Here is a 14,312-nt window from a genome sequence, read left to right as displayed (position 1 = left end):
ACACACTGGGGAGTTAGAAACTTTTACCCAAAACTAGGCAGGCGCTTGTTAACTTGGCCAACTTGGCCAGGGGCGTATATCGGTCATGGGAAATTTGCAAGATTTTCGGAAGAAGGCTGAATGGCTGGCTGGCTGGCAAGGGCAAGGCGAGCAATGCATCTTCATCTTTATCTACCAAAACCAACAATAGCACGGCCATGTGCGTTATGAAAAATTTATTCAGGTTTAAAGCTGCGTTGATCTGCATAGGGAAGAGGAAAAACTGGGCAACTCCTACTTGGCCAGGTCGAAATGCCCGGAAAAGGGTAGCCAGTTGCACATGCGTGGAGTTCCCGTTCCCCATTTCTCATCTACCCATCTACCCAGTTGCACAAATTGCGGCCCAGCTGCTGCTGCAGTTGCTGCTACTGCACAGCTCTAATATAAATGTGTGGCACTCGGCGGAGGAGCTGCAAACAAACGAAAATTTACATTTTACCAAGGCAGACAGACGGCCTCAAATGGAGGGTGGGAAAATTTCCCAGCTAGGCCATTCCGTACCATACCAAACCTTACCATACCATACCATCCCATCCATGGGCAGCATTTTGACAGTCGGGGCACGAGTTTTCAGCGGGGAAATGGAAAAGGCAAAGGCAAAGGCAATGGCAATTGTAAAATAGAAGCCTTCGTTAGCATATCAAAAGGTGTCTCTTGTCAGAGAGCTATCTTGTGTTGGCTGTCGTGTCCGTGTCCGCTGTCCGTGTCTCCACGAGATTTGTACCATGACCCACAAATACACAAATACACTTTGGCGCACGCATCTAACGACGACCCATCGACATCGACTAGATCGCAGCCAGAGATCGATGGCAATTTGCAATTTGCAAGATGCAAGATGCTAGCTGCTAGCTGCAGCTTTAATTGGATTCTGCCCGGTATCAAATTGACATTTAGCACACAGACTTTTCGAACCCGAACCCAAAGGCGAACGCGAACCCGATCCTGCGATCCCCAGTCCAAGTTCCCGTCAGAATGCCGTTTTGACCCCAACCTCATGCGTTCATCTGGGGAGATGGGGAGATGGTGATGCTGATGGCGATGGCGATGGTCCAATCCCACCAAGCTTATCGCATTACACTTCTTCGATTACGATTGCGATTGCAATTGCAATTGTAATTTCTGTAGCAGCAGCAGTTGCTGCTGCCTGGCGTTAATTTGGTCTTGTGTTCTTTGATCGCAGCAGTGCCACACATTTAACGGTCCAGCGGCAGCAGCAATTGCAAATTGCATTTTTAGTTCTTTTTTCTTATTTTTATTTCACTGGGACTACTTTTGTTCTATGCACTTAAAAAAATATTATATTAACGTTTCTCAAAAAAAAAGGAATATAAATATTTATTAATCTTTCAAATATTTGTAAATCCCTTTAAGTAAACTTATGTGTCCGGAATGTTTCTGACGGTCTATTTTCAACAAGTAGAAGTTTTATCTAGCAAAATTATTTTTTAGCATAAAAATGCTTGATATATTATTGTTATATTAATGTTTAGGGTTTTAACTTGGATTGTCAAGCTTTTAAAATTATTATTTTTTTGCATTTCTACAAATTTGTTCTAGGTGTACCATTTAGTTCTCCCCGTTGTGCACGTCATCCTCATAAATCTGCTGTTGCTGCCGCAGATCTTGCAGCTTTTGATGATGCTGTGCTGAACCCTAACACGTGTGTGACTATTGCCAACGCCATTGCCATCGCCTCTAACTATCACTCAATCGCATAGTTGTGGCCAATTGTCGGCCAAATTGTTGCGGCTTGAACCGCAGTACAATTTGCAGTTGGCCTTTGGGAATGTGCGACCTTGCAATTGGACATTGCATCAGGCACTCGATGTCCGGTAATTGTGCACTGGCAATTACAGAAAGTGTGATAGAAATGAGGTTTGGATAGTGGATTGTGGATAGTCGATGCTGGATGTAGAGATAGTTCTGGCCAAATAGTTAGATGCAAATCATCGACCCCATGCAAATTTGAGCATGGCCTTAGTATCCGACTGACCTTGTGGCACTTTCGGCACCATCTTCAGCGGCCAAATTGAAGTCGCTTGGGCTTGGGCTTCGGAAGGAGATTAATAAAGCTCACGATCTGCAAACATAACGGTGCCAAGTGGCCAACAAGCAAACAAACGCGCCAAACCGAACTTCTTTGGAGACCGACTTGTGAGTCTGAGTCACTTGTCGGCATGCGGAAGCTGCCCAGCACGACTCCATAGAGTTGCAGCTACACTTCACAAAATACTAGACCTACATTTTAGATTGTTAGCATTAAAAGAACAGCTTAACAAATCCATAAATAGATTCCTATTTCGAGGAACCACTTTAACTCGATGTTTGAGTCTTTATCTTCCTTGATTTTTGTAAAGCCATATATTTTATTTTTGTTTTACATATTTTGTACGGTTTATTATTCACATGATTAAGAAATATGTAAGAAATATTTTCATTAATAGATACATGAATATATATATACATTTATACATTTATACATTTATACATTTATACATTTCTTAAAAGAATACCTTTTGTACGTTTCATTTACTTTTTAGAGAAAGTTACCGTTAAAAGATATCTATTTCTTAAAACCCAACTTAGGTTTTTGGGTTTTTTTTTTGTTAGTGTAGAGCGGCTGGGAGCTGCAACGCCAACGCCAACTTGCAACAACAACTGGCAACAGCAACTGGCAACCGGCAACAGCTACTCCTATTCCACCGTCAGCAGCGCGACGGCAATTTGCCATTTTCGCTATGTCGGAGGCAACACTTGAACTGGATTAGTTGCCTGCCCGCCTTGATTTGTGACAAATCTTGATGACGCTGGCTACCGAGTGCTCGAGTGCCTGGAGCAGCATGCAGCATGCAACCAGTAGACAGTAGTCAGTAGCCAGTAGCCAGTAGCCATATGTGGACTGACCCAGCAGCAACACCAACAGCAACAGCAGCAATATCACCAACAGCAACAGAAACTGTGGAAGATCGTGAGCTGATTTTGTTTCGAGCCTCATTTTTTCGCTTGCCACAAATTTCTCTTTTTCTTGGGGTCAAGTTTGTTGCCGAAGAAGCGTTCTGATTTCCCTGAGCTGCTGCAACTGCAAAATGCAGCTGCATGCGATTTCTAGCTCGCCACTGACTAATGAGCTTCCCCTTTATTTTCGCGATTTGGATTTGCTTAATTAAAATCAACATCACAATTAGGCATTTGGCATTTCGCTTCGGGGCACTCCACTTTTCGGGGTCACTTTTCAACGCGATTTACCATACGTGATTATGAATTTGAGAGCAGCACATCACATCATTCTTGGCCCCAAAAACCCACCAAAAAACTTAGCGACGCCTTCACGTGTCAGTCGACTGGTTGGTTTGTTATGCAATGTTTGAATCGATTTGATAATTTAAGTCATAAAACAAAGAAACAGCCAAATCAAGGTGGTAAAAAATCGAATGACAGACGCTCTAGGAATTTCAATACATAACTAAATGGTTTGGAAGATAACTGCACTTATGTAAGCTACTTTATCCATAAATTATGATTTTTAAGAGAGCTGAAACAAGGTGGTAAAACACCGAATACCATTAGCTCTAGAAATTTAAATATAAAAGATTTTTTTTTTAAAGCTACTACTACTTCTTTTTCTATAAATAAAAGTGAATCAGTAAATATTATACTTAAAATTATAATTTTTTTTGGAAGAGCTACCGCAAATAGCCCATCCAAACGCCTTCGATCCCAACAAACTGGTTCTAATTATGCCAAAGCCGCAATATATGCGTTCAATTTGAATAGAGCCGGGCCAAAAACAGTTAGCCAAGTAAACGTAAAGCTTTTTTTTGTTGGCTACGTGATTGGGAAGCAGATTTTGCGAAAAGTGGATCAATGAGCGCGAGCTTTTGGCGCGTTTTTGGATCGAGTTAACATGATTACTCATGGCCATGTAATTTCGACCAATTGAAGTGCTGGCCATAATTAGAGCCGAGATAAGGAGCGAAGCTACCACAATGGACAGGCATGGGAATGGCCCGGATGCGACTCTATTTCGCCAGCCGTGATGTCATTGGGTTAGGGCATTGTTTTTTTTTTTGCGACTCCCCGATCTGCAAGTCAGCATCGATCATCATTCCAGAGTGACTCATTGGCTATGGGATATTGGCTATTGGATAATTACAAATGCCCAGCGGCGAACTGGCCTGGCTAAAAGTCAATGCATTTCATACACATGTCGTACCGAACGGGGTAAGAAAAAACCATGGCTTCATCCTTGGTCTTAGCCCGCTTCGAGGAATTCACTTGACTTGGCCAGCAGTCTAATGCTGCTGCTGTGGCTGCCAACCAGGAAATGCCAATCAATGGGGAATACACATACTATATATACATGCGTTGTCCACCGATAGAGAGCTGTAGCTGGAGTCCCTGTCTTTGCCTCTGCCTCGACAAAACAAATAAATTAAAAATTGCATTAAAATGTAGAAAATGAAAAACGTTGCCTTTTCCAGCTGATATAGGCTTAGGCATAAGGCATACGGCATACGGCATAGTCAGACAGGCCGAAGAGGATGGGCCCGAGTTCATGGCATAGCTGTGCTGTCAACTTGAAATCGCACGTTTTCCTACGCGCTACAAAGTCGCGTCGCGATGCCGATCGAGGAGCTTGGAGTTGGGAGTTGGAGTCGGAGTTTGGAGCCCGTTGGACAGGGCAAAATGTGCTAAAATATGCGCAAACAGCCGGCAAAACCCAGACCAGACCAGCACAGACCAGCGCAGACCAGACCAGACTGCAGCATAAAGTCATGGCACTCACACTGCAGCTGCAAAACTCTAAGCTCAAATCTCCAAACTCCTAGAACCGCCGCCGCATATGAGTGAGTGTTTTAAATCATGCTGCCTGCCAAAGTCATGATTCATATACCGTTAGCTGCTCATTTCCACACAAATAAATCCCGAAAAGCCTGGCCAAAAAGGCGATTCCCTGGCCCATTCCCACTTGAGAGCAAACGGCGCCCAGAGCAGCCTGAGATCGGAGTCCGGAATCCTCCAAGACCAATTTTGCAGGTGCTCCAGGCCAGCAGATATAGTGGATTCGATTTATCAGAGTCACCAGAGCCTCAGATTGAAAATGGAGGGATTAAAACCACATAATTATGTTTAAAAATTGCCCTTTCTTCGCACTGGCATTTCTTCACGTGCAGGCAAATAATTAAAATGATGTGGCGTCATTAAGAGATGAACGTGAGATTTGGACTACAACGGCTACTGCCCATTGAGAAAACAAATTTTTGCCCTGGCAATTTCACTTTTATTTGGCCAGGTTTATTTGTTCGGTAACAAAGGAAAGTGTTCTCCGGGTAGGGTATGAAAACCTATTAAAAGACCACCATGGAAAGTGGCTGGCTGGGTAAAAGTTATGCAGGTGTGCTAGCTAGGCCTTGGCAAACATCTCTCAGAGTTTCGGATTCTTTTGGGTATGGACTTCAGTGTATCTTGATCCGGAATTTGTACGACGGTAACTGCACTTTACACTTTGACTCCCTGCCCCATCATAAACTAAGCTATAGTACAGTAAAGTAAAGTAAAAACTCACGCGTTCCGCACTTCTGAGAATGTTCCCAAAACAACAAAAACAAAAACGAAATTGAATTTCATGGCTGGTCAACGCGGCTATTACGCTGGCAGAAGAATAAGCCAGTGGGGGGCTATTAAACCCCAACCAGTTTTCGTTCCTATTAAGCGAGGCGGGTTCTTAGAAACGACCGCCACTGCGAGGCATTTCGGGTAATCGGGTAAGAGTTTCCGCATTATGATGTTCGTATAAATATAAATAGTTGCCATAACACTTGACGGAATGACTGAGCCATCGAGCACACGTATACCTAATTAGAAGCGCCCACAGCGGACTCTGCTCTGCTCTGCTCTGCTCTTCCCGCTTCATAAACGATCTTTAAAGTGCACTGGGAAAAAAACAGTCCTTAAATAATAAAATTCTATGTAACAGAATAAAGGTCTCAAAAAGAAACACAACTTCTTTAATAATGTAATTTTTTTGTAATGAAGCGAATACTTGAAAATCTCTTATTAATTGTTGTCCGAGTGCTGGGTAGATGATATTAGACGTGCACTTGGAAAAAAAGATAAAATTGTAAATAAGAACGTCTGAAGTTTTTTCTAATAAATAAAAAAAAATATTTATTTAAATGAAATAGACTACTTGAATAGTTTGAATCCCTAATTATGATGGGAAACATGTACTAAAAAGTATTTTTTATTGAAACGTGCTCAAATAAATAATAGAAATATTTCTCAAAAAGAAACTCACTTTCTTGACTAACTTAAATCCTTAAAAATGATGATGAACTTGTACTTTAAGGTATTATAAATGGTTTTTTGAGTGTTCGTGGGGGAACCAACTTCAACCCTAATGAGGGGAGTCTTCGCTGAGTAGAAATTAATTTTTCCAAATTTTTAACTTAATTTATTATCGCCTGCAAATTGGCTTCAAATTGATTTTGGTCTCGCGGGCTCTTTCAACCCTGCGCACTTGCAAAACAAATTGACTGCTCGAGATATGGATTTTAATTCCCGCCTGCCGACTGCCACTCCACATAAATTATGCAGCGACATTTAAAACACGAATTTTAACTTTGCCATCAATTTCAGGGCCATTGTGTTTGGCCAACTGCAACCGCTGACCTGTCCACTCGGAAATGGCAAAACATTTATTTTGCATTTCAATTAGAAGGCAAAGCGTATCGTATTGTTTGCCTCTCAGTTGAAGCTGATCTCTGTTTGGGCTTTAAGTCGAAGCTTCAGTTCCAGCTCAAATGGCAAAAGGGTTGCAAAAAAAAGGACAGGAGAGGGACGACCACCGACACTTGAAGGCAATGAAGTCAAGTAGCAAAGGGAAAACAATGCAGAAGCGTCGGAATTTCCCCCACAAGGATATGGAATATGCGACAGGGATGTGCCCTCTTCAATAATGAGCGCCATGTCTAAGGATGAAAGCAGCTGCATCCCGGACTCAAAGCCCGGCCTTTTGTCACGCACCTTGCTTGGTGGCCTGGCCTGGCCTGGCCACCCAGGACTCGAACTCGAGCTCGGTACCCAGTCCTACAAAAAGAAGTTGCTCTGATTGCTTGCCTGCTGCATAAATTAGATGAGAGGACAGAGTGCCACACTCCATGCCCCTTTTCAATTTCCTCGCTTCATTTTGCGACTCAATTTGCTGACTTTTATTGTTTCAGCGCCAAACGAATGCACTGCTAAATTATTTATTTATGCAAATTGAAGCAGTTAAGCAGTAAGCAGCCCAGGCGGAACAAAAAGTGCAGCCATTTGTTTGCAGTCCAATTTATCATTGCATACTTTCTGTCGTCTCAATTACCTTTTGCCAGGTTTGCTCAGGAACCTGAACAAAATGTCATCAGGAAATTAGTTTACATACCTGAAAGGAGAGAAAACAGAGAGGACGATTAGCAAAAGATCATTTAAGCACACAATCGGAATTGAAATCGGAGTGTAAATCAAAAGAAATCAAGAGTCAAGACATTGAAATTGGGTCACCAAGCAGCTAGAAAAACACGAAAGACCCCTCGAAAAACCAGAAATACATGTGTCAGACCATTAAAATCCAACAAATGTCGTCATTGGAGAAGGGTGGTCAAACTGTTTATTATGTGCACACACAACGTTTAATTGAACTGATTTATATTTATTCGCGCGCTTTATTATGTGACTAAGCCGAGTGAAATTCCTGTATGATCGTTGATTAAACAAAAAAACACACACAGAAAACAAATTCTACAGAAAGCTGGTGATTCGGAATTTGTATGTCAATAAAAACCCCACCGGCTCATTATAGATTTCAGCCAGTTTCTATGTGAACCTGAACCGCAATAAAAAAATCCACATATAGTAGACCCCCAATAATGAGCTCAATTTTATAGACCATTCGAGCGATCAATCTCCATATCATCGCCATCGAATGTTTCTCACAGCCATTTCCATTTGCAATATTTCGCCCAGGCGCCTTAAAACGTAACTGTAATTCTTTTATGGCTTACTTATTTACTGGCCAATACAATGGAAATTAATTTCATTCACGAAACTCAGAAACGCAGAAACACATCTTCACATCTTGTTGTTTTTTTTTTTTTTATTATTTTGAGCCCGCGGGGCTCACAACTTGTTTTCTATATTTTTTTTTGGTCTGGCGATTTCTTTGGGCTTTTGAATCGCTGACGCAGGCGACGACTTTTCGCATATTTTCTCACATATAAAAAAAGAAAAGAATTTCTCGATCTCTCGAGCATGGAGAAAAAATGTTTGGCTCTTGATTTGCCTATTTACCTATTTGGTTTTCGGTTTTTCTTTTCTTTGTTGCCTGAGGGTAATTGCATTAATTTATTGGCTTTGGGCCCTGATTTTGGCTGGCCATATTCCGTTGGCTTAATTGTGCTGGCCCCTTAACTGTTTTCGGACCTGTTTTCGGGCCAACAGCAGTAGATAATAATAATAACAAGCAACGAAAACACATTTAATTTGTGCAGTAGACAAACATCGTGCGCGTTGACACCTTGACCGCATTGAATTGGCCCTACTCCGAAATGGCCTCATTGGCCATTATTTGCGCCATTTGAAATTGAATCAAAAAGTATATTTTCTAGCTGCTAAGAGCCATGCCAAAATGCCTGCTAGGGCTTATAATGGACCTCGCGAATGGCTTTAATAGCCGTCCTGTGGTTAAACCCCCTCGAAATGGCCATTAACAGGCCATAGCCAAATGCACTTTGCGGCAAAATGCGGCTGATAACAGGCATTACGCATACGCCAGGTGGGCCGAAACGGAATCTATGTCGCCATTTGGTTCCGCACACTTTTTCTTTCTACCGTCTGACACTTTCTTTGGCTATTGAACTCGAAACTTGAAGCTCGAAAGCATCGGTTGCAAACCAGATCGCAGCAGCAACTTCACTAACTTCGGTAGGCAACAACAATTTGGGTTAGAGAAATTTGCGCCCCACCACGACACACTTTAAAGTCTTGAGTTCTTGCCACCATAGATCCGTGCTCCATGGTTCTAGACCACGATTTAACCTTGGCTACTTGGCCACTTGGCTACTTGGGCGTAATGCGAGACAAGTGTCGTCGCTTAGTCGTAATGTGCTTAGTTGCGCTTACTTTCTTTGCCGGCGAGTTTGGGCTTGTGTTTGGGTCCATGGAAACGAAAGAGCCAGAGCCACACAATGCTAATGCCGCACATAAACCGATTTACTCAATTAAACTTTAAAATCACACAAAAAGTCACTGGGAATGATGTTCAGTTTGGTTTGGTTTTGTTCAAGTGCCTTTGAATTGTGCGCAGAAAATGCCCAAGGTGAAAATAGGCGATGAAAAATAAGCCAACGTCACAATTTAATTTGTTGTCGGTCTCTTGAACATGCATCTTTGGTTATCTCCAGTGGATAGATAATATTTCAAAACTGCTAATGGATTGATATACAGTAATACATTTATCAGGGGCAGCGAAAAAACCATTAGTTTAGACATTTGTCATTTGTCTAATTTTAAAAATGAACTCAAACATAAAATCAATCAGTTTGGCTGGGCACTGGAACAATTAAAAGTTATACGATTTTTTGATTGAGTTCTAAGCGAAGAGTTAAAAAAACTTGATATCTGTACAAAAAAAAATATTTTTTAATTAAATTTATGTTTGGTTTCTAAACAACTTCTACCCCTACGAGTATGACATAATTTCTGCATATTTAAGGCAATAAACCCTGGCCATAATCCAATGGTATTGGCCATTGACAGGCCCTGTTCTTGTGTGTTATGGGTTCACAGACACGCTCGTAATCGGATTAACTGATAGCCCAGTGTGGCAGTCACGCTTGCATCCGTCAGATACGAGATGAAAGATATAATATAGTATAGCAGATACGAGATGCATGACCCGGCCGCGGCTCATTAGGCTTTGGCACAGCTTTTCACTCAATTAGCGCAGCATATCATTTGCATACAGTGGGTCTAATTAAATTATGCGCTGTGGATGCTGATGGTGATGGAGGAGGAGCCTCCTCCTGTCAGTATTAGTCAGTATTTCTTGCTGACTAACGGCAAAATGGGAGCCCAACAATGAGACATTAGCCTGGACCAGCAGCCTATCATTATGTAATTTGTCGGATGTTCTCTCGATGTCTCCTTTCTTTGTGATCTTTTTTTTTTTTTGATGCCTCGATGTTTTGATGTTCTGGTCGGCTGATGTCAGAGCTCAGGTGTGCCCCGATGCCCGCATCATAACTTAAAATAGTAGCTTCTTGCCAAGCCAATTAAATATTTTAAAGACTTTTTTCTCTGCACAGTCCTCCGCAGTTGCTTTAATCTCTCTTTCCATGAAACGAAAATTAAAATAAATTAACATAAAAGTTAAAGAGCCCAAGAAGCCGAATAATTGTTATGATAATTTTCGCCGAAGAAGGAAGCCCAACTCGTGCACATATAACATATAAAGTCACAAAGAAAGCATCTAGACAAAGGCATAAATTAATGCGATATTGAAAGTGACTATGGAAAGTTGCGGATCTGCTACAGTTCATCAAACCCTCAGGTGGATGAAGTTAAGCATACGCAGCGTGCGCCGGCGATAAGCTCGAAGAACTTCGTTGGCAACAAAGTGTCGAGCTTTTCGTTTTGGCTCCCCTGAGTGATGATGGAGTGGAGTTCCTAGCAAAGTTTTTCTGCCTATCTATCTTTCTATTTCTATTCTATATATATTTATATTTCTGGCCCGGCGGCAGCGGAAGTGAAGCCTCCGCTTTTTATTCAATCCCCAACCGCAGCCGAAACCACACGACTTTAAAGTGCCCTAAGTCGAGGCATTTATGTCATTATTGGCAATGCCAGTGACTCCGCGCAAGACATTTCAGGCATTTTTAATTAAAACGCTGCAGCAGATGGGCCATGGAATCTCTGGCAAACTGAAGTACTGAAAAAATGCTGAAACCACAGAACGACAGCCGCAACTACAACTAGACTCCGTTTCCGATACTCGTATTGGCCATGTTTCCTGTTGGCTCATCAATAAATCTGTATTCCTGCTGGCGCCGCTGCAGACAAACCAAACCCAATGTCAAATTTGGCCCTGTTCTCACACCACCCTCCCCACTAGAAATCCTCTATAAATCACACTATTTCCGACCAAGAGGACACTTTTACATGGCCAGAAATAGCAAAAAAGAAAAAAAAAACAATAAAGGGAGCCACAACCAAACACCTGCTGCTGGGCAGTCCAGTCATGGTCAGGGCCCTCAAATGTCAGACTCCAATTCTCTGGCCAGCTGCCAATGAAATCTCTGGCAAACCAAATAACACTCAAAGTCATTTCAGGTTGAAAATGTTTGGCCAGCCAGTTGGAGGATGGCAATTGGAGTGGGCCCGATGGTCACATATTGCGGCAGCGTTTTATTTGCATTTTTTATTGAGCCCCCGGCTGAAAGGAGAACGGAGAAAGGAGAACCAGGACCAAAACCAAAACCAAAAACCCTCTGCACTTGTAACTACTATAAATATATCGTTTTGGCTCTTATTTCATGGGGCTTTTTCGTTTGTACGGGGTCGGTCTCGTCGGGCTCATAGTTTGTATTATTTATGGCTAACTAAAAGCTTTTACATTCCGGCAATTTTAGTTTTTACGAGTTTGACAAATGTCGACGCTGCTGGCCTGTTGGCCATTTAAAGCTCCGCGCCAGTTGGTGTGGGCATAAATTCTAATTAGAGCTGACTCTTTGCAAAATTTTACCCAGGAGCAGGCTTTTTATAAATTACCCCAAAAACACACAGGGAAAATATTCACGTACATTTAGAGATCGGTTTAGTTAAAAATTAGATAAGATAAAATGTTACCTAAATCGATAAAAAAGTAATTCATATCAATCCAAAGGAATTGCAACTTCTTAAAATGTTCTGGTAGAAACTACTGAAATTTTTGAAACTTTAATTAACATCTATCCTAAGAAATCCAAACTCTGGAAAGATTTTAATAAGAGAGGCTTTTTCTTTACTAATTTTTAAATCAAATTAAACTAAAAAAGCGAAGCAGACTTATATTGATATTTTACAATCAAAATCCGAGCTTCACAAATTCTGTGGCACAAAAAGATTTGTCCAGTAACTTGGCCAAAGAATTCTTATTTTAATATGCACAAGCATAAAGAGGGCAGAAAAAATTCTTTATTAAATATAGATTGCTGCAAAGAACACATTTTTGCCTGTGCATGCGGAAACTATTTGCACAATGGCCGTGGCCAAAAGACCAAAAGACCGAAAGGCCAAAAGGCAGTCTGGGTCTGGGCCGCGGCGCGTGGCAGTTACGTTAGCGGTGCAGTGGTGCGGTGGCGGTGCAGTGGTGCAGTGGTGCAGCCAGTGAGTTGTGGATGAATGAGCCAGCCACCGACTGAATGGCAGCAATTTGCACCAGCAGCAGCAGCCGAACCTCCTATTTTTATGAATGAATAACTTTAACGCCTGGTTGGCTTTCGCTTTAATTTCGTTGTAAGCAAATTAATTTTTATTAATTGGCAGCCGTAAAGATTAAAGCGGCTTATGCAGGCTCCCCCCGACCGTCCACTTTGTGAAACGGCCTTAATGGGAGGTCTGGTTTTTGCCCTAGAAAGAGTTGACACCCCAGTTGTGGGGACTTCGCAATCGATGGCAAGAACCCCACAAGGGGGAAAATGTTGCGGAAATGAATAATTATTGAATCGGGCTTTAAACAATTGCGCAACGCGTTACACATGTGCATATAACACCGGTTTAAATTGCCCGTAAGTAAATTATTATTACTAGCGATAGAAGTTGGAGATGTATTTTTTTTTTTTTAATTACTAAGGCCATGTTAGTCATCATTGGTAGTAATCGATTGATCACCTTTTGTTAAAAGGATATTTATCTGACATATCTAAAAAAAATTTTTTAACTTTGCACATATACTCACAAATGTTTTAAATAAAATCAATATGACTTAAACGTCTTTAAAACTATTAAAATAAAGTAGTTTCTTAAGATGGCCTAAAATAAAAAGTCAAAATATTAAATATATTTTAGGAATTATAATTTTAAAATTTTATTATAAACATGTGAATAAATTTATAATTTAAAGAACATCAACTCAGCTTGTTGAATATTAGTAAATTCCAAATCTTTAAAGTAAAAAAAAATGTTTAAGCTAAAAATTAGAATTTATAAGAATTTATGGTTTTCAAATTAAAAATTAATAATTTTTAGCTGCGTTTTTCACATATTTTTAATTTATCATATTTGTTGTATGACGATTTTAAAGATTTTTGAAGAAGCACTTTGAATTACACCAAACTTTTCTTGTAAATCTTCTATGACAAGACATACTGGAATATCCTGCCAAAAGGACAGTCGCTGGTCGAAACTCACCTTTTTCACTCAAGTAACAGAACGATTTGTCGTCGTTTAGAACTCTCCGAATTCAATGGGATCACTAGCTTTAACTTTCTATCCCGATTTGTATGTTTGATTTGTGTCTCACAGAGTTATAGGATCCTTTAAATCGCTTTTACACGTAGCTTAACATTTCGCGCACTTTATGGGTTTGTTCAACTCGTTATTAATTTATTTTCACTTGACAGTTTTTGTTTTTTTTTTTATGTTTTTAAGGGCAAAAGGTAATCCGCTGTTCCACTGGAGAGGTAAAAGGCAAAAGAACGGTGATGGTTTTGGCCAACTGAGGAGAGGTTCTGTTGGCGGTTGGCGGTTCGTTTCGGCTGCTTGGGGCACCACCAAGATACAACCGCTTCATAAAATTCAAAGAGACTCGGACCCAATAGCTTCTCGCTGCTTATTTATATAGCCTACGTAGCGCGGCGATTTTTTTTTTGTTTGAAAATCAAAAGTACTGGCAGCGCAGCGGGCAGCGACGACGGCAGAGGCAGCAGCAGCAGCAGCAACAGCAGCAACAGCAGCAGCAACAATTTGCAGCGAAGAGAGAGCGAAAGAGAGCGGCTAAGAACCAACAACAAATACACTCAAATGCTCTGAGCAAACAGCTCATCAATTGGATCTCGCTACATGCTCTGCCAACGTCGATGTCGGCGTCGCTGCTGCAGCGCAGTCGCTGCTCTTGGAAGCCGGCTTTCTGCGACGTCGACTGCGACGGCGGCAGCGGCGTTGGCGAGCATGTAACTTTGGTCCAAAAAAAACTCGACTCTCTCGGCAAGTTCTTGGTCTTCGTTGGCAACTTCGTGGTCATGGCCAGCCAAAGA

At 41.4% G+C, this 14,312-nt stretch overlaps 1 protein-coding gene across 1 annotated transcript in view; it reads right to left on the bottom strand.

The window, feature by feature from the left end:
• LOC128252522 (titin) overlaps positions 1–13,879 on the bottom strand; it is a 36,564-nt gene extending 22,685 nt beyond the window's left edge. Inside the window, exon 1 of the mRNA XM_052980298.1 lies at positions 13,468–13,879. The gene's annotated coding sequence lies outside the window, so the exon portion shown is untranslated. The remainder of the gene's footprint in view (positions 1–13,467) is intronic.
• Between the last annotated feature and the right edge of the window lie 433 nt (positions 13,880–14,312).

The sequence above is a fragment of the Drosophila gunungcola genome, chromosome 3R, assembly GCF_025200985.1.
Source record: "Drosophila gunungcola strain Sukarami chromosome 3R, Dgunungcola_SK_2, whole genome shotgun sequence".
NCBI classification, from domain to species: Eukaryota; Metazoa; Arthropoda; class Insecta; order Diptera; family Drosophilidae; genus Drosophila; species Drosophila gunungcola.
The sequence above is the reverse complement of the archived record's forward strand: the minus strand, read 5'-3'. Positions and strand labels throughout refer to the sequence as shown.